The sequence below is a fragment of the Rhinoderma darwinii genome, chromosome 10 (genome assembly GCF_050947455.1).
Source record: "Rhinoderma darwinii isolate aRhiDar2 chromosome 10, aRhiDar2.hap1, whole genome shotgun sequence".
Taxonomy (NCBI): Eukaryota; Metazoa; Chordata; class Amphibia; order Anura; family Rhinodermatidae; genus Rhinoderma; species Rhinoderma darwinii.
In genome coordinates this window covers 7,841,526-7,860,812 of record NC_134696.1, presented here as the reverse complement: position 1 = coordinate 7,860,812, position 19,287 = coordinate 7,841,526, and the positions used below count along the sequence as shown (strand labels likewise).

The 19,287-nt window shown below is 45.8% G+C and overlaps 1 protein-coding gene across 21 annotated transcripts in view; it reads right to left on the bottom strand.

Moving 5' to 3' along the window:
- Nucleotides 1-11,185, bottom strand: part of KIF1B (kinesin family member 1B) — a 118,204-nt gene extending 107,019 nt beyond the window's left edge. For 20 of the 21 annotated variants that reach the window (XM_075839308.1, XM_075839311.1, XM_075839326.1 and 17 more), the window contains exon 1: nucleotides 10,994-11,179. The gene's annotated coding sequence lies outside the window, so the exon portion shown is untranslated. Of the gene's footprint in view, nucleotides 1-10,993 lie in introns of all 21 variants that reach the window. The other variant, XM_075839329.1, reaches the window with a different exon arrangement.
- Nucleotides 11,186-19,287: the final 8,102 nt, after the last annotated feature.

The window sequence follows — 19,287 nt, the reverse complement described above, 5'->3', positions numbered from 1 at the left end:
TGGACAGCCGGGTCAGCGTATTATTGGGTACATTCACTGGACAGATCCCTCCGTGAGGCACATTGCTGCTGTTTATGCAGCAATTTCTCGTCTAATGAGCAGAGACCAAAGCAACCGTTCACACACAAACTTATAAGTGGAGAATATACCAGGAGATTGTGATTTCGGGGGTCCGTATCTGCAGCGGCCGTGCTGCCGTATTTGAACCCGAAATCCACATTGCAGAACTAAAAAAATCTGCATCGTGTACGGGCACCCTTACATGCCTCAATTCAACGATAAAGACCATCGTGCGCAACTATTTCACCGCACCGGTTTATAAATGTTTGGATTGTGTATGTCTGGCGGGTGTGTGCCATGTGGTTTACGCAAATGACTGCGGTTTTTCTGTGAATTTTTTAGCCGCATAGTTTTTACATGTGAAACACTAAATCGTATGTAGTTTTAAAGAGATACTCCCCCATGGAGAAACTTTAAAGACTAAATTAGCAGAAGTAATCTCTGTCCTCTCCTGATAATTTGTTACAATGTACCAGTACAGATAAAATGTATCATTCTGGAGTCTTGGCTGTAGCTCATAATAATTCCTAAACTGTAAGTAGTATTAGGCTGGGTTCACACGACCATGTTACGTCCGTAATGTACGGAACGTATTTCGGCCGGAAGACCCGGACCGAACACACTGCAGGGGGCCGGGCTTCTAGCATCATAGTGATGTACGACGCTAGGAGTCCCTGCCTCTGCGTGGAACTACTGTCCCGTACTGTAATCATGATTACAGTACGGGACAGTTGTCCTGCAGATTGGCAGGGACTCCTAGCATCGTATATCACTATGATACTAGGAGCCCGGCCCCCTGCAGTGTGTTCGGTCCGGGTCTTCCGGCCGAAATACGTTCCGTACATTACGGACGTAACATGGTCGTGTGAACCCAGCCTTAGGGTTAGCCTAATGTTCAAGAATGTTCCCATCCACTGACAGCAGAGATCTAGAAAATGGTGAGTAATCGAAACACAAAGTATATCAGAAAATTGCAAAAACTTATTATACAAAGATTAAGCTTCATTTACATAAGCGGAGTGACAGATTTCCCTGCAGTGCCTCCGCAGGGAGAACAAAGCATTACAGGCCAAATATTCATTTCAAAAGGACAACTTTCATGTTGTTGTTTTCAATGGTCCTCCAGAGTAGACGTTCACAATGTGATACAATGGGGATAAAATATAATTTGCACCGCGTCCGTTTGGATGCCATATTAAAGTTTATACAGGAGACTGAACATCGGAAACCATTGCAAGGAAAAATAAAGCTCCGTATGGAAACTAAATCTCCTCCAGCTCATGGTAATTGGAATAATACAGATTTTTTTTTTTTTTTTTTTGCTGTCCTGGCATTTGGATGTGAAGAATTTGACCTCTAAAAGGGAGTGTAAGGGAATTAACCTGTGAGGAGCGATAGTAGGGGGCTGGGAGGCGAGACAAAGAGCGTAGCCCCCACCCCCCTCCTGTGGAGAGCAGCGAGATGGGATGAGATCATTCTAACATCTAAGATGATTCAGTCTCTTTTAAAGTTTGCCAAGTGCAGGACATTTTCTGCTTCGTTCTTTTTGCCGATTGTGCGCCCCCTCGCCTACGTTTCGTGGAGGCAGCCATTTTTGAAAGCTGATAACAGAATACTGAAAATACTGCAATTTGTTCCAACAAGAAGCATAGCGAAATGCCCCTTCGTGCGTCAAATGCGCCAATGTTGATAATATATACACCGATAGTATGCCATATAACTAGAAATGCTCAACTCAGGGTCATACTCTTATCAAGAATTGTCCACGTTAGAAACCCCATTGTCATACGCCCTATTAGGGAATTCTGGGTTAATAGAAGGGGCTCCGCTGTTCAACATCCTCATCCCTTGGGCAGAGTGGAGAGCGGTTACATAGAGCGTCTCTGGAGGACCCGTCCTGTCCTGTATTACACAGACAACACATTGATATGAATGGACACTGTGTAATGCTTCATTTATCCTGTGGTGGCGCTGCAGAGAAACTGAACACTTGCTGCCAGGTTTCCTCGGATCGCTGGAGGTCCCAGCAGGGGGACACTTTGTGATCACCTTCTCGTCAAGAGACCCTTCTAACAAGTAAGAATTGTCCAAAGAGGAGAACCCCTTTAATATTCCATTCTGGGGTCTTGGCCTCCGACAGAGGCAACAGATTCTGGGTGACAACCACTTATAGCTGCCATTACTTTGCCTGGTCACGCAGCTCTACAATGCGGAGCTTCATGTCCCCACTCTCTAAGGCCTCATGCACACGGCCGTGCCTGTAATAACTGTCAACGATTACGGGCGTGGACAGCCATTCGCATTTTCGGCCCATGCTCCCATACAAAGTATGGGAACACGGTCCATAAAAAGAAAAAAATAGGACTTCAACGGCTTTCTACAGCCTGGACACCTTCCCGCAAATATACGGGAAGGAGTCCGTGGTCAATAGAAGTGAATTGGTCCGCAATTACGGACAAATTCTACGGTTGTGTGCACGGGGCCTAACCGCTTTGCCGGTGTAATGGTTGAAGGCTCTGGATGAACGGGGCTTCAGATCATAAATGTTGAGATTGTTTTTCATCTGAAATATAAAAAGACCAGACAAGTCTACGCCTCAGGGCAGGAGGAGTAGAAACCATTTACACGTGTACGATACAATAAGATCTATTCCGGCTGTGACAGAGGACGCGGCCATCTTCCTATAAATATAGGATGCGCCTTTCACCCCGCAGCCGGGCCTCTCCAGACACACAGCTTTGTTTATGGAGATCCTGGGTGGATACTTCTGGTTTTCTTTCTTCTTCATGCTGCTACATGAAAGGGACCTTGTATATCACGACCGTAGAGCAGCGTGCGCCAGAAAATATACTGCGCACGCGCCAAGTCACACACGTGGCCACCAACGCAGCCAGACGGTCTTATTTAATAAAACTGACTAAGGTCCATGTTAGGCCTCATGCACGTGGCACAGAGCCGGTAAGATGGCACACAAAGTCCATACAGTTCTGTACTATGGAGCTGTAGGCACTCTGTGCGTCAATGTACGGCGTAGTTTTACAGAGGTATTCTCCCCGGACATCAATGCTCCGTCATACAACACTTGATGGAGCATGCAACAATTTTTTTCTGTTGGATCAGACAAAAAGAAATCTCCGAACCCCTCCGTATGAAATTGGAGGCATACGGTGGTACTATATGGCTCGATAGATCGCTACGCCTGCTGTATTATGGCCCTCTACAGCTCAAAACACGTAAGTTGCCATAATCCGGCTGCATGCGCGTTATCTACAATTGCTCCTTTGGCCGTATAATTAGAATGGAAAAATTGTGTGGGTTAGCGTGGCTGGGGAGAAATCGCTAGATGTGAACCTACATTCTGGATCAAGGATGAGGCTCCGTGAGTCACTGAACGGGACACTAAACTGAAACCTATTTGAATGGAATCTACTTCTCCCTGTTATCAGCCATTCCGACTGGGGAGAGGCTGACTGTAGTGTTCTTCAATGGGATGACTAAAGAGGAAGAGTAGAAACCTCCCTGCCCCATGATAACTATTTTAAAGGGGTTGTCCAGTTTAGAAAACCAATATCCAGACACCCAATTAGGGAATTTAATAGAGGGGGGTCCTCTGTTCAGGATCCTCATTTTGTGGCCAGATTGCACAGCGGTTACATAGAGCGTCTCTCTCTCTGGGGGACCTGTCCCGTTCTGTATTACACAGACAACACCTTGATATGAATGGGCACGGTGTAATGCTTCATTTCTCCTGTGGTGGCACTGCAGGGAAATTGAACACTTAATGACAAGTTCCCCAGTTTACAGCTGATCGCTGGGAAACCCAGCACAGGATCACTTTGAGATCAGTTTATTTTTAGGGGACCCTTCTAATAAGTAAAGATTGTACAAAGTGGAGAACCCCTTTAAGTAACATCCCATGTTTGGTCATGTACATTAAAGACATTTCTTGAAGACAGCCCGTCCATGTTATTTACATTAGTTGTAAAAATTTCTGTGAGTAATGTCTGATTCACACCAGCGTTGAATACGTCTGTATGACGGCCGTTGAAACAACGGCCGTCACACGGACGCATGTTTTTCAATGGGGCAGTTCCATAGGCTCAAGTCTTCACTTTTTTCACGTCCGAGTGTCTCCACGCTCGTGTGAATCTAGCCTAAAACATACATTCCACACATGTCAAGGAGTCTGAGCCTGATGAAGACATTAGTACTAGGTCGAAACGCGTAGCTTCTAGATCCACCTTTAGAGACAGATCCTGTTTTAAGTATACATGTCTTTTTTAAGCAATAAAGCCGATTTATAGTTTACAGAGAGGCCCTTTCATCATTGGGGATGTAGCCAACTACCAACGCCTGTGCAGGAGCGCCTTCAGTAAGGAGTGAATCCTTTTCCTAAGTATCATTGGACTATCACAAACCAACAGAAATTCCCAGTGATTCCTTCTTCACAATCAGACAAGAAGATTTCTGAACAATTTATTCTTACTAAATTATCAAACCGGTTCTGGAAGTCGTCATGAAATGTGTATCTCCATAGAAGAGGCCGGAGGGCACCACGCAGCTTCTTCATAACGTATTGGCGTAATATTTATAAGGAATTCTAAAGTATTCTCCTTCAGCCTGTATCTAGGATACGAGGGACTGACGCTGATCCCGTTATCTTCCAGAAGCCATACATTGCCCAGAACTATAAAACAGGAGAATAATAGAAGTCCTGGAATCCTATACATGAAGATAACGTTGAGTTATGTCCATGTCCAGACACCAGTTCACATATAAAATTAAAGAGGGTCTATGAGCCCGTAGTCTGATACATCGGCTTTCCGGAAAAAGCTGAACAGAAACGAAGCGGCTGAGCGCTCACCCGAGCACTTCTGCCGCTCTCTGCTTCCCTCGTCTCACCCGGGCACTGCACCATGAGGAGGGATCTGACACAGGTCAGAAGAGACGTATATAAAGACCTTCCTTCAACATGGCGAATGAAGGGCACACCCATACCGGCCCGGAGGGCACTATTTTAGCATGCATGGGGCCCTAAGTATTCAGGAGCCTTCCGGGGACGTACGCTGAACGTGGTTCAAGCACGAAGGCTTCATTCACACGAGCGTGTCCGATTTGCGTGCGCCAGAAACGGACTGTATTGCATGCATTTCATGTCGGTATGCCATCAGTGTGCCTTCCGTTCCGCATCAGTGTGCTTTGCGTGCTGCATCCGTTTTTCACGACCGTGATTCTCCTTTTTTTTTTTTTTTTTTAATTCTCTGCATTTCTTTTGCAACCGATGTGTGAAACAAGGACCGCACTCGGATGTCGTCAGTTTGCTGTCCGTGTTTTTCCCACACCCATTGACTTCAATGGGTGACAAGATCCACAAAAACAGACCAATACAGGACATTGCAGTCGGTTTCACGCAACGGACACTTGCTGAGTGAAAAATCACGCGTGTCTGAATAGCCCCATTGACTTGCATGGGTCCGTGTGCCGTCATTTATTTCCACGGACAGCGCACGCTCGTGTGAACGGAGCCGAATAGATACACGGCCTTTGGCTTTACTTGCCCCTTAATCCGGTTTACGATCACCTACGCTAAGATATTTTTATTATTTCACCCAATTAAAGTCTTTTCCAGCTGAGGCTCTGTTCACACTGGCGTTTGAGACACATTTCAATTAATTATCGGCACCATTGATTTTAACAGGATTTTTGTTTATGCCAAAAAGTTTTCGTAGCCCAAAGGTAAGTAGTTCTGAAAGACATCAATAGCAAACAGCCCTAAAAGTTAGTTGTCCCCAGCCAGTAGCACATACCCGGGGTATATTCTGCCCTGTGCTAAATCTATGATAGCGGGGGACCAGAGTGGTTGTCAGATGCATCTGGCGCCGCTTATCTCTAGGGAAACTATATGAATCAGTAAAATCCTGCTCCGCGTGACTAAGTATTACATGGTTGTCCATTCGTTGATAGGGCGCGGAAAATAAATTGCCATTGTTTGACGACAAGAATAGCGCTGACGAAGCTCCAACATTGTAAGCTAATAGGGTTTGTCGCTGGTCACGGTTTGGATACGGCAGGGCCTACGTTTGATTCACTTGAAACATTTGGGGCTCCCGGTCGTAATATGGGAATGGCAGCCTCATGATAGGGAGACTGAAGTCCCACACGCTGCGTACGGTCCAAGACTCGGAACAATGGAAGAAATAGAACCGGGAGATGAATGATGAGAATGTGTGAATGTAACAGCCGAGCGACGTGACAGCAGATTGACGAGGAATGCACGGAGGGACGCGGCGGGTGGAGGGGCAGCTCCCACCACAACCACATATTACATGAGGGACCCAGCCTGTAATAACTCATCCTATAGATACACCGCCAACAACCGGTAACCGCCACACGGGGGAGACGACTGAACATCCAGGACTATCACACCTATCAGCCTCCAATTACTAATGTAGTCCATAGAAACCAATCACATTTCTCCTTACATTTACTGAAAGGCCTTAGAAGAGAGGACGAGGGATGCGCGGAGACTTCGGTCGCACCACATCATGTCACGCAACCCAAAAAGATTTGCCTGCGGCTTGCCGTCATACCACGGTTGTAATATATGATTTAATTGCGAGTCGCATGTGGTTTAGGCCTCATGCACATGGCCGTAGCCGCGTGGACGGCATGTGATTACGGGCACGGAGTGTCATCCGCGAGCCGTCCGCAATCACGGACCGTGCAGATAAGATGTGCGTTGACAAAAATGCGGTCCGTAAATGACTTGTCCCATTTTGGAAACCACGGTCGTGTGCATGGGCCCATAGAAATGAATGGGTCCGCAGCAATACATCTGTATTTTTGGCGGATGAATTGCGGACGCAAAAACACGTTCGTTTGCACGAGGCCTTTGGCTTTATGACAACCAACAGACGTCCCCAAAAAAAGAAAATTTGCTGACCTGTCACAAAGGAGTCGCACGCAACGAACATTGAAGTTCATGCAGGCAAAGTCGTGTGCGACCTTCAATCGGTGACCAAACATCCAGTAGGATTGCGCTAGGGCTGCACGGAGACTTTGGTCGCGCAACATGAACATCGAAATAATTACCTATCCTTGCCCCCCCGGCGATACAGCGCGGTCACTCCGGCGGCACTCCCGGTGGTTGTTTAACCTCTGATTGGCTGCAGCGCTTACATGCCACGTGTAAGACAACCACCGTGAGCGCCGCCGGAGCGACAGCGCTGAATCGCCGGGGCAAGGACAGGTAATTACGGCTTTTTTGGTTTATTTATTTCACTTACAGTCCTTAAAAAAAAAAAAAAAAAAAATTCACATCCCGGAAAACCCCTGTAAAGCTACTTACCCTATGCCAGGGGGCAGCTCAGAGATTAAAGGAAGACTCCGGGCAAAACCGACACATTGGGGGATATTTACTAAGCAAAATGCGACAAAAAAAACTGATGTGCGCCATTTTTTGGGTGCAAAGTGTTAGGGAAAAAACAAGACGTGGTGAAAAGAAAAAAAAAAAAAAAGTATTTAACACGTCTCACAAGATGCACTAAATTTATCGTACAACATTCGCCACCGTGATGAATCTGGCGCTGTTTCTTCCTTTCTGGCCTAGTTTTATCCTGTCTAAATTAAGTTCACATACATGAATCTCCCCCAATGTGGGGGGGCGGAGCATGACACAGGGATTCTCTTTGCATCCTTGTTGTGTCATGCTCCGCCCCCTCCGCTACTAGACATAAGTTTTGCCTGTAATGTTTCTTTAAAACCAGTCACTGCAGGTTTGATCATCATCACTAGTCATCGCTATTCCAGGACACTATGGATATGTTCACATGGAGGAAATTTGCAGCGGGATTCGCTGCAAAATTCCGCCTCCCATTTATTTCAATGGGAGTCGGACGCTTCTTTTTCCCGCTAGCCTAGTTGTTTTTTTTTTTTCAAATAGCGGGAAAAAGAAAAGGTCCTGCTCGATCTTCGGACGGATTCTGCCCGAACCTCCCATTGACTTCAATGGGAGGCCGACGGCAGGAATAATTCTGTTATGGATTTTGCGGCAGGGCCCGCCACGCAAAATCTGCCATGTGAACAGGGCCTAAGAGTCTACGAATGAACAAGGTTAAATTACCAGTCAGTAACAGAGACGGGTAAAATGTATACTGTTCAATATTATCCATATATAAATAGATGTAGCAGAGACGAGTTTGTAAACTGGCAAGGCTCAAGGTGAAATCACAAAAATCACAATGTATTACCTTTTTTGTTGTGGTCTTTTCTACATAGGACTGCAGGAAGACCCTCATGTATTACGCACAATCTAGAAGACAATCTCAGCTCTGCTATGTCAGTTTTCCAAGATGAATAATCGCAATAAAAGAACGCGTCAGTTCCCAAAGCACTCGCCCTACACCTCCGATCAGTGACGAGGTGGTTGAATCACAGGTGACGTCATGTGACAATTTAGACGGCACCGTAATGAGAAATCCTGTGTTAATAACTCGTTAGTCTGCGCTGGGAACATTCGTCTTCTGCGATTCCTGCCCGTCAGGTTCCCCTTTCCGTCATCCTGTCTCCATAGTAACCGGATCCAGCGGGCAGTGACATCATAAGAAAGAACTGGTGTCTGGGAGAGATACGCGCCGCAGTGGTGAAGTGCACTATTCCTCACGCTGGGGGAATCGCTGGTGTCACCAGCAGTAGAGGGGGTGGCGTATAATGTTATATATGCAAAGTGACCCTTCAGCTGCGAATCTGCGCCCATCAGCAACGATCAAACCGGGTCCATTTACATTACAAGCAAGATTAAATAAAGGGCAAAACAGAGAAATCAAACCCACACAGATGTAGCAGAGCCGAGTTTGACAAAAGCTGCAGGAGGGAATTTGCGTATTGTAGGTTTATCTGCATTTATATGGAAAACCAGGCAACAAACCGATGTCATGATAAGATGTATCAATAAATGCATTCCTACAAATGTAGCAGAGCCAAGTATGTCACTGAACCCTTTATGTGATATTTTGTGGCTTTATAATAAGGACCTGTAGTGCTATGAAAACAAGAGACCACGAAGAGCAGAGCCACAAAACGTATCCACCAATATATAGCAGATTAGAGTGAGCCAGATGTAGGAGAGCCGAGTTAGTCATTAGACACAAATATCATATGTTGTCACCAGCGGTTTCTTGCGGCTCTAAATGATGAGCTGTGTGACAAATATCACTCGGATGTAGCAGAGCCAAGTTTCATCCAGTGCCAACCTGTTGGCTTTACACAGGACTGCAGGTAAACCTACTAAATTATCTTACTTCAGTCTTTATGATCTATTAACAACTGAACACAATGTCAAGTACAGCTCAACTCCTTCACTAGACCATACATACAGATGTAGCAGAGCCAAATTTCAACTTTTACCGTTTCTTTTCTGCACTGTGTAATAAACAGTCCCATGTGACACATTGTGATATCAGGACTTCCCATTGTACATTGCCAGCGCTGTACAGAGATCATGATCCCTCACATCATGAGGAGCTGTGCCACATTGCCAACTCGGCTCTGCTACATCTACATATAAAGCCTATATACACACTGCAGGAAGCAGCCTCCCCCATAACATTCTGGATAGATCCTTAGCTTCCAGATTCACGCCCCCCCCCCCCCAGATTTCCTTTATCAGGGGCCACATCTGCCGGCCATTCGTCCCCTACTTTATCTATAGGCTACGGTGGCCCATCCACGGACACGCCACCGGGGTAATTACGTCAATAATATCTGATATTTATGACGGACGCAGGAAGGCCGGGGCCACGCACAGAGCTGCCATCTTGGGTTCTCACGTAATATGGCTGCTGGATCTGATGAATCCGGGCCAGCAGACATCTGTAAAGCGTATCCGGAGCCAGAACGCCGGCGGCGCAGGTCTCGTGTGGAGGAAAATAAGGATGGGGGGGATAAAAGGCCAGCAGACGACGAATCCAGAAAACGCACCGGCAGCAAAGGAGGGGGGGGGGGTCAGTATAAATATGTCACAGCGGACTGGGAGGGGGGGGCATACATTAATGGAGCATGGAGGGGTTAATATATTGCTGAGAATACCCCCACCCTGCATGTAATGTGCCCACCCTACCAATAATATTAATATACTCATCGCAGCATCATGAAGGGATTAACACAGCGCAATCCTCCAAGAATCTTGCAATATTATCAGATCTAGTCATGAAGGGGTTAAAATGTCAATAAGTACACCCCCCCCCCACCCCCCCCAGAAAAAGAAATGATCCTGTAATACTCTCCATATATTATATTACAGCCATGAAGGGGTTAAAATCTGCCGGAGGATCCCCAAGGAAAATGCACCATGAAGCAGCCTCCCTGTGATGTGCCCGCACCCTCCACCATACAGAGCAGCAGCTGACGCCCTGTTGTGTCTGCCACCCTGCCCCATTATATGGACATCAACCCAATAAACTCCCCATACAGAATAATAACACCCCCACCCCCCATCTATAACAATGTATAGAGGATCCAGCTCTGCAGGAGAGGAGGGGGTGAAGGGGTTAAATAGGAGAACAATATAATATATAACATCCATGATGTCATCATCCAGCAGTGACATCATCAGTACGTGTTATTTACACTATAGAGTGGATACAATGTAACAATAGAGGTTATACCCAGACACGATACATCTACACATTATAACACAGGGTGCAGGGTAATAAAACCTCCTGGGGCCAGACAACAGCTTCTTGTGTGATAAATGACATCACTATCGTGACATAGGCGGATTATCATGATACAGAGGTGACAGCCTCCTCCTGGGATCAGCTGCCACCCCGCAATGACGTCACCTGATGTCACCCTGTTGTGCTCCAGTCCGGATGCCACACCCCAACCACTATCCCGATTCTCTTCAGCGATAGGACAAGTCGTCGCGACTTACCGTAAGCTGGGACAGTCATCCAATGGAAGGGAGCCCCGCCATCGAGATACCGAGGGCACCTGGGGGACTAAGGCCGGGGATGTGTTGTTGTGTGAGGATTTCCTGACCCTCACGGGGCCCGATGCTTCCTCCTCAGCTGTCTAGCTCTAACTGAGGCCCCGATGCCGAACGAAGCCAGCGCTGGGACACACGTTCTGCGTCACATGACTGACCGGGAATACAGCCAATAGCTGAGCGCGGTATACATACAACAGCCAATCAGCTAAGGGAAGAAGCAGGGGGCGTAGCGTTCGGCGTGACGTTGGTGGCTGCGGAGGATGAGGATGCATCTACCGAGGGCTGAGTGCGGCCCCCTAGCGGTGAGACTGAGGAGTGCATGCGAGCAGCTGCAGCATCAGCACCAGTTTGTGCAGAGTAGAGGAGGCCCGGGCAGGAGGCGCTGCAGCAGCTGCAGCACAGAGGGAGGAGGGTCATTATATCAGGTGTCACTGCATGAGGAGGATATGACAGGAGACTGGAGCATCACAGGAGCAGACAGCAAGAATGATGGAGAGAAACAAGGAATACACAACTGCCTGTGCCACACAATCAGCATGCCCTGCCCCTAACCAGTCACATGCCAATAAGACTGTAGGTTTGGCATTATATCGTACCCATCCATGAAAAAGTGCCACGCCATAAACCATTAGAGTCAGGGAATAACGCAACCCGGAAAACTCACCTGTTGTCGCAGAATTTCCAGATGAAAGGGCCACGGTTTCCTGGCATGGCATCTTATGGATGGGTACGATGTCGTGGTGTAGTCCCAGTCTGAGGATGCCCATGGTAAGGAGCAGTACTTATATTATCCGGCCTTTACCCACCTTGTGCCACACATAATGGGTCCCACGCAGAGGCGTAACTAGGAAAGACTGGGCCCCATAGCAAACTTTTGACTGGGGCCCCCCCTCCCCTGGGTATCACACAACCCCCCCCTTGTAGATAGTGCCTCCCTATAGATAACGCCATACAGAGTCCCCCCTGTAGATAACGCCATACAGCCCCCCGTAGATAACACCATACAGAACCCCCCCGTAGATAACGCCACACAGACCCCCCCCCCCCCCCAAAAAAAAACGGCCTATAGTTTGTCCTAAGACACAGGATAGGGAATGCATGTCTTTTGTAGGAACAACCCCTTCAGTGGCGTCGCGCTGTAGCAGCCATAGTGGCTGCTAGCGGAACCTCCGGCCATGGGGGGGCCCCGTAGCAGCCGCTACGGCTGCTATAGCGGTAGTTACGCCACTGGTCCCACGCCTACTGTACTGTACCCATCACCAGAGAGAGAGAGAGAGAGTGGGCCCACCACACAGTATAATGACCCCCATACAGTATAATGCCCTTATAGCTGCCCCCACACTGGATAATGCCCCCATACAGTATAATGCCCCCATAGCTGCCCCCACACTGGATAATGCCCCCCATACAGTATATTTCCCCATTGCAGCCCCCCCCCATACCCAGTATAATGTCCCAACGGTGTCTAGAAATAAAATAATTACTTACCTATCCCCAGTCCCACGACGAGTGGAGGAGATCCTTCTATTCCTCGTCTGTGCCGAGCAGCTCACGGCATAGTGAATGCTGGATCACGGATCCCGAAGACGCAGATACAGTTGAAACCAGGACATCGGTGAGTGGGTCGTGACCCCCCTGAAGTCTTTACACCACCCCCCAGGGGGTCGCGACCCATAGTTTGGGGAACACTGCTCTAACTCAACAGAGAACCCCAGTAAAAGAAATGCCACTTGTTAGCTGTGCGGCTCTGGTAAATATTATACATCAAGGCAGTGGCGATTTAAGTAGACCATAGGCCCTGGGCTGTTCCACAAACTTGGTCCCCCCTTCCCCTTCCCCACCGCCGCTCTGCCGTGTCTATAGTGATCACCACCTTTTTGTGCGAGCATTGACAAATGGGTTTTACGATTCCCCTTGTCAAAGGGCTGTGTCCCTACATACTGACAGTCTCCAACCACCGCTGACAGTATAACACTGTATAGGGACACTTCCTCTTGACAATGGGAATAGTAACACGCATTTGTCTATTAGTCCTGGGTACACAGAGATATGTGGAATACAAGGATTTCCTACAACAGAAATGTCAGGAGAGGAGATCCCCTATAGATCCCCTATAGATCCGTCTCCATCTGACGCAGACCGTTATGATGACTTCTCTTGATGAGACATCTTTGCCCATCACTTCTGCAGCCATTTCCAGCCTCTATAGAAACACACAAATTTAGACACCAAGGCCCAGAACCATATATCAAAGGGGTTGTCCGGGCACGGACCGTTTTTTATACTGATGACCTATCGATGTGCCCGGACAACCCCTTTTACTCAGACTAATACATTTGGACCCCAGACCAGATCATGGAATACATACAGACCCCAGACCTTCTAAACTATTGCAGTCCCCAGACCAGACCCCCTAAACAAATACAGAGCCCAGAACAAGCACCCTGAATAAATACAGACCTCAGACAGGACCCCTAATTACAGAACCCAGACCAGACCCCCTAAACTAATACAGACCCTAGACCGGGCCCACTAAACTAATACAGACCCCTAAATAAAGCCTCCTAAACTAATACAGACCCTAGACCAGGCCCCCTAAATACAGACCCCCTAAACTAATACAGACCCCTAAATAAAGACTCCTAAACGAATACAGACCCTAGAACAGGCCCCCTAAATACAGACCCCCTAAACTAATACAGACCCCTAAATAAAGACTCCTAAACGAATACAGACCCTAGAACAGGCCCCCTAAATACAGACCCCCTAAACTAATACAGACCCCTAAATAAAGACTCCTAAACTAATACAGACCCTAGACCAGACCCCCTAAATACAGACCCCAGACTTCAAACTAATACAGTCTCCCTAAATAAAGACCCCTAAATAAAGACCCCTAAACTAATAGATGCTAGAACAGGCCCCCTAAATAGACCCCATAAACAAATACAGACACCAGACCCCCTAAATACAGACCCCAAACTAATACAGACCCCCTAAATACAGACCCCTAAATATGCAGACCCTAAACCCCTTAAACTGATACAGAACTCAGATACCCTAAATACAGACCACAGACCCCTTTAAACTAATACAGACACCAAACCTTCTCAATACAGACCAGACCCCTTAAACAAATCCATCCCCTTATACTTACATAGCAGCTCCCCTCAGTCTTCCCTGTGGAGTCTTGCTGCTGCTGCTGCTGCTCAAGGACCTGCGGTCATGTGACCAGCAGGTCTCTAATCAGTAGTAAGAACTTCAGAGATGAGGTCATGTGACCATATGTCTAAAGGTCCTTTTGCAGGACATACACAATGCAGTTTAGTCGCAGTTTTTGACGCGATTGGCTGCAAAATCGCAACAAAATTACATTGTACTTTGGGCAGCCATGGGTCCCCCGGGAGCCTCGGGCGGCCGACCAAAACGCCCTATTATGATCCGCAAATGCATGAAGGCCTAAGAGAATAAATCTACTGTGCTCCAGTTACCGCACAGTTAACGAGCCATGCCCCTGGAAGTAAACAATAAAGGTTCACATTCATTGACAGCAAGCAGAAATCTGGAAAAATGTGGAGAATTGATAAATAAAGTATTCAATACAATGAATAAGCTTTGCTGAGACAAAAATACCAAGGATAAAACTTTGTATTTATGCATAGAAGATGATATTTCTCGCATTATTTCATTGTCTGTACTGACTGGACGTGCCTAGAGGCAGCACGGGGAGGAGTGGAGTAGGCAGCTGCCTAGAGCGCGATCAAGAGGAGGGGGCGTGATTTACAAATAAAACAAAAAATCAATGTACTTCTAAACCGCTGCCATGTGCACCAAGAGAGCTTGTGCCGCTCATGACGAGAAGATGGGAGTGACAAGCGCTGCTACTGTAGAGTCTGCCCAGGGTTAGCGCATTTAGAGCCTGTTCATACAGCTGAATTTTTGCGGCAGAAACCGCCGCAAAATTCCACCTCCCATTCATTTCAATGGGAGTTGGACACTTCTTTTTCCTGCAAGATGAATTTTTTGGCCTTGTTCACACTGAGTTTTTTGCAGGCAGATTTTGAACTGCCTGCGCTTTTTTCTGCGGTTTTCACAGCGTTTTTTGCCCGTGACCAATGAAGCTAATGCAAGGACCGTGGGCAAAAATGCTGCGAAAAACATTCGTAAACGAGCGGCGCGTTTTTTTTCTGCCTCCTATTGATTTCAATGGCAGGTCAGAGGCGCCAACCGTGGCAAGAAAGGAGATGACGCCTTTTTTTCATGCGAGCGTCTAAAACCCGCCCGGGAAAAAAACGCCTCTGCCTCCCATTGAAGTCAATGGGTGACATTTTTGCCGGATTCTGACGCTGTTTCCGCGCCAAGTGTAAACAGGGCCTTTCAGCTAGTGGCAAATAGAAGCGTCTTGCTCGACCCAGGAATAGTTCGGCGGCGGATTTTGCTGCAGGACCCGCCATGCAAAATTCACTGTGAACTGACCCTTAGGCTACATTCAGACGAACGTAGCCAACCTCGGACGTGAAAAACTACAGTCTTTCACGTCCGAGGTACGCCCGTGCGGAACGGGTTATCACACATCCCCCGTAGACTAGAGTCTATGGAGAGATGCGTGAAACGCCAAAAAATAGAACATGTCCTATTTTTTTTACGGACCCTCCACACGCTCTGTGATCAGTCGTGTGAACGGCCCCATTGAAACACATGAGTCCGTGTCACGGTCGTTGTTTTAACGGACGTCACACGGACTACAGATATGCTCATCTGAGTGTCCCCTTTACATTCAGACGAGTGTCCGATTTGAGTGCGTAAAAAAAAGCAGCATTTTCCTACATTTCTTGTTTGTGTGCGTTGCGTATTGGCATCATTGTGCGTTGCGCATGCGTTTATTACATCCTTAAAGTGGCAGTTCATCACATGAACTCCTCCCCTTTCCTTATCCTGTTCTATCTTACATCTCAAAGGGTGAAAAATATAAAACAACTTCTGGAGACGTCTTAATAGAAAGAGATTTTGTATCTCTCTCCAGCGCTACTGAATGTTATACAGGCAACTTGAGAGCCTCTGTCTGTGGCTGGGAAGGAGCTTGCTGCAGGAGAAATCTGCCAACCTTGTCTGCACTGGAGAACAAGCCAAGCACTGACCCTTTTGTCAATCTCCACCCTCAGCTGCTCCCCAGTAGGAGACACAGGAGATTGGGAGGAGATGGATCTGCTGTCCCTTCCCGTTTACAACGCTGTTTCGGTAGATTTTAAGTTTTCTCCCTCTTTATGGTCTCACCTATTTCTAGGTTTAATCCCCCTACATCATGAAAAACCTCTGAGGTATGAAGAACCACGCGCCTCATTCTTGTCTAGTACGTGCCATCCTCTTGGTGTCCTGAGAAGCCCCCAGTTACTATCTTGACCGTGACGGTACGATCCCCTAATATCTTCTGATAATTACTCCTTATCTGTATAAATGTCTATAGACAGATATCCGCGTGTCCTTCACCAGTTCCGAGTCACCAGGATACAGCATCGAGCATTCATTGTATTTCAACATTTTAAAGTCCAGGATAATATGAATAGTGGACTGACTCTTTATATGGGAAGATCTCGGGGGTCACGTCCGGCATCTGACACGGAAAGGAAATTAAAACTACATAAAGGCGGCGCAGGGTCCATCGCTCTGAATGGAATGACTCTCCTGTAATTCATGGAGCACGTTACACAACTCACGTGAGGTTGTAGTGTTCTATGTATAGGGTAGAATAGAATTGTATATTGTCATGTCTAGTGGTCGGGTCATGTTGGGGGTTGTAGTGCTCTATGTATAGAGTATAATATAATTGTATTATGGTCATGTCCAGTGGTCGGGTCATGTTGGGGGTTGTAGTGTTCTATGTATAGAGTATAATAGAATTGTATAATGGTCATGTCCAGTGGTCGGGTCATGTTGGGGGTTGTAGGGTTATAGTGTTCTATGTATAGAGTATAATAGAATTGTATAATGGTCATGTCCAGTGGTTGGGTCATGTTGCGGGTTGTAGTGTTCTATGTATAGAGTATAATATAATTGTATTATGGTCATGTCCAGTGGTCGGGTCATGTTGCGGGTTGTAGTGTTCTATGTATAGGGTAGAATAGAATTGCATTATGGTCATGTCCAGGGGTCGGGCCATGTTGGGGGTTGTAGTGTTCTATGTATAGAGTATAATATAATTGTATAATGGTCATGTCCAGTGGTCGGGTCATGTTGGGTGTTGTAGTGTTCTATGTATAGAGTATAATAGAATTGTATTATGATCATGTCCAGTGGTCGAGTCATGTTGGGAGTTGTAATGTTCTATTTTAGAGTTGTATTATGTCATGACTACTGGTTAGTTATATACTCCAAGAAGCTACGTATAATCTGCAGTGTAGCACGATCGGCAGATATAAATGATCCGCAGGCTATACAGCAGTAGTAAGTATTATTTTTTCAAGTGACCTTAGTAAATGAGCTCCACAGAGAACATTATAATGAACTTTGTGTAATGGCAGAGATCAGTACTTCTCCTGACACTGTATATAATCTGTGTCGTCTGATAACATTGAGCCATACAGGACGGTCGGGAGACATTATTCTCAGACTCTGCATCGTTACATAAACCTGATATTTTTAGATTGCTAATTCAGAAGACACAGATTTATTTCATATTGTAGAGCACGTAACATGTAACGCAGACACCAGCAATGAAGCATCAAACTACTCCGTACAATGCGGCGGGATTACAGCAATTAATCATCTGTGTCATCTTCTTATGTAACAACCACGTGAACCAAAACTTTTTGGGCCACTTCAGAAAATTCTAAAAAGCGGATATTCAGTATCTAGTTTATAACCATTTATCATTACTGTAAAAGTAAACAGCCTCTAATGAAAGAAAAGATGAATATCAGACTAATAAATGTGTAACTGCTCCAACTGCAAAATGGTGTTTCGTGTTAATAAAATTTAAGAATAATGATTTATAGATTTCACAATGTATAATATAAGAATATATACACATAAGAATTGGTAACCTGCAGGAAAGAAGGGAAATTTACATTCCTTGTTGTTTGTGCCGTATTGGAGTCATTTGCAGTCATTTATAGTCTCTCTAAACAACTTACACTCAGCCTGTCATCAGCTTCATCATAACAGCCTGTATTCTGCTGATGTCTTTTAAAGGGCAAATTCAGTCACCAATTATATAAACTTCACCTTAGAAAAAATCCATTCTATATAAATTCTCTCATGTGTGGGATACTAATCTGAACACCTTTACCAGAAACATATAATACTTCTCCTCTATGTACAAGACTATAAGTACTATAATACTGCTCCTATATACAAGAATATAACTACTATAATACTGCCCCCTATATACAAGAATATAACTACTATAATACTGCTCCTATATACAAGAATATAACTACTATAATACTGCCACTATATACAAGAATATAACTACTATAATACTGCCACTATATACAAGAATATAACTACTATAATACTGCTCCCTATATACAAGAATATAACTACTATAATACTGCCCCTATATACAAGCATATAACTACTATAATACTGCCCCCTATATACAAGAATATAACTACTATAATACTGTCCCTATATACAAGCATATAACTGCTATAATACTGCCCCTATATACAAGAATATAACAACTATAATACTGCCTCCTATATACAAGAATATAACTACTATAATACTGCCCCCTATATACAAGAATATAACTACTATAATACTGCTCCCTATATACAAGAATATAACTGCTATAATACTGCCCCTATATACAAGAATATAACTATTATAATACTGCCCCCTATATACAAGAATATAACTACTATAATACTGCCCCTATATACAAGCATATAACTACTATAATACTGCCCCCTATATACAAGAATATAACTACTATAATACTGCCCCCTATATACAAGAATATAACTACTATAAGGGTATGTTCACACGGCGGGGGTCCGTAACGGCTGAAATTACGGGGATGTTTCAGCCTGAAAACATCCCCGTAATTTCAGCCGTACCGGCATGTGCAGGCGCTTGAACGCCGCGTCAATTACGGCCGTAATTAGCGCTGCTATTCATTGGAGTCAATGAATAGCGGCTCCAATTACGGCCAAAGAAGTGACAGGTCACTTCTTTGACGCGGGCGTCTAGTTACGCGCCGTCATTTGACAGCGGCGCGTAAATATACGCCTCGT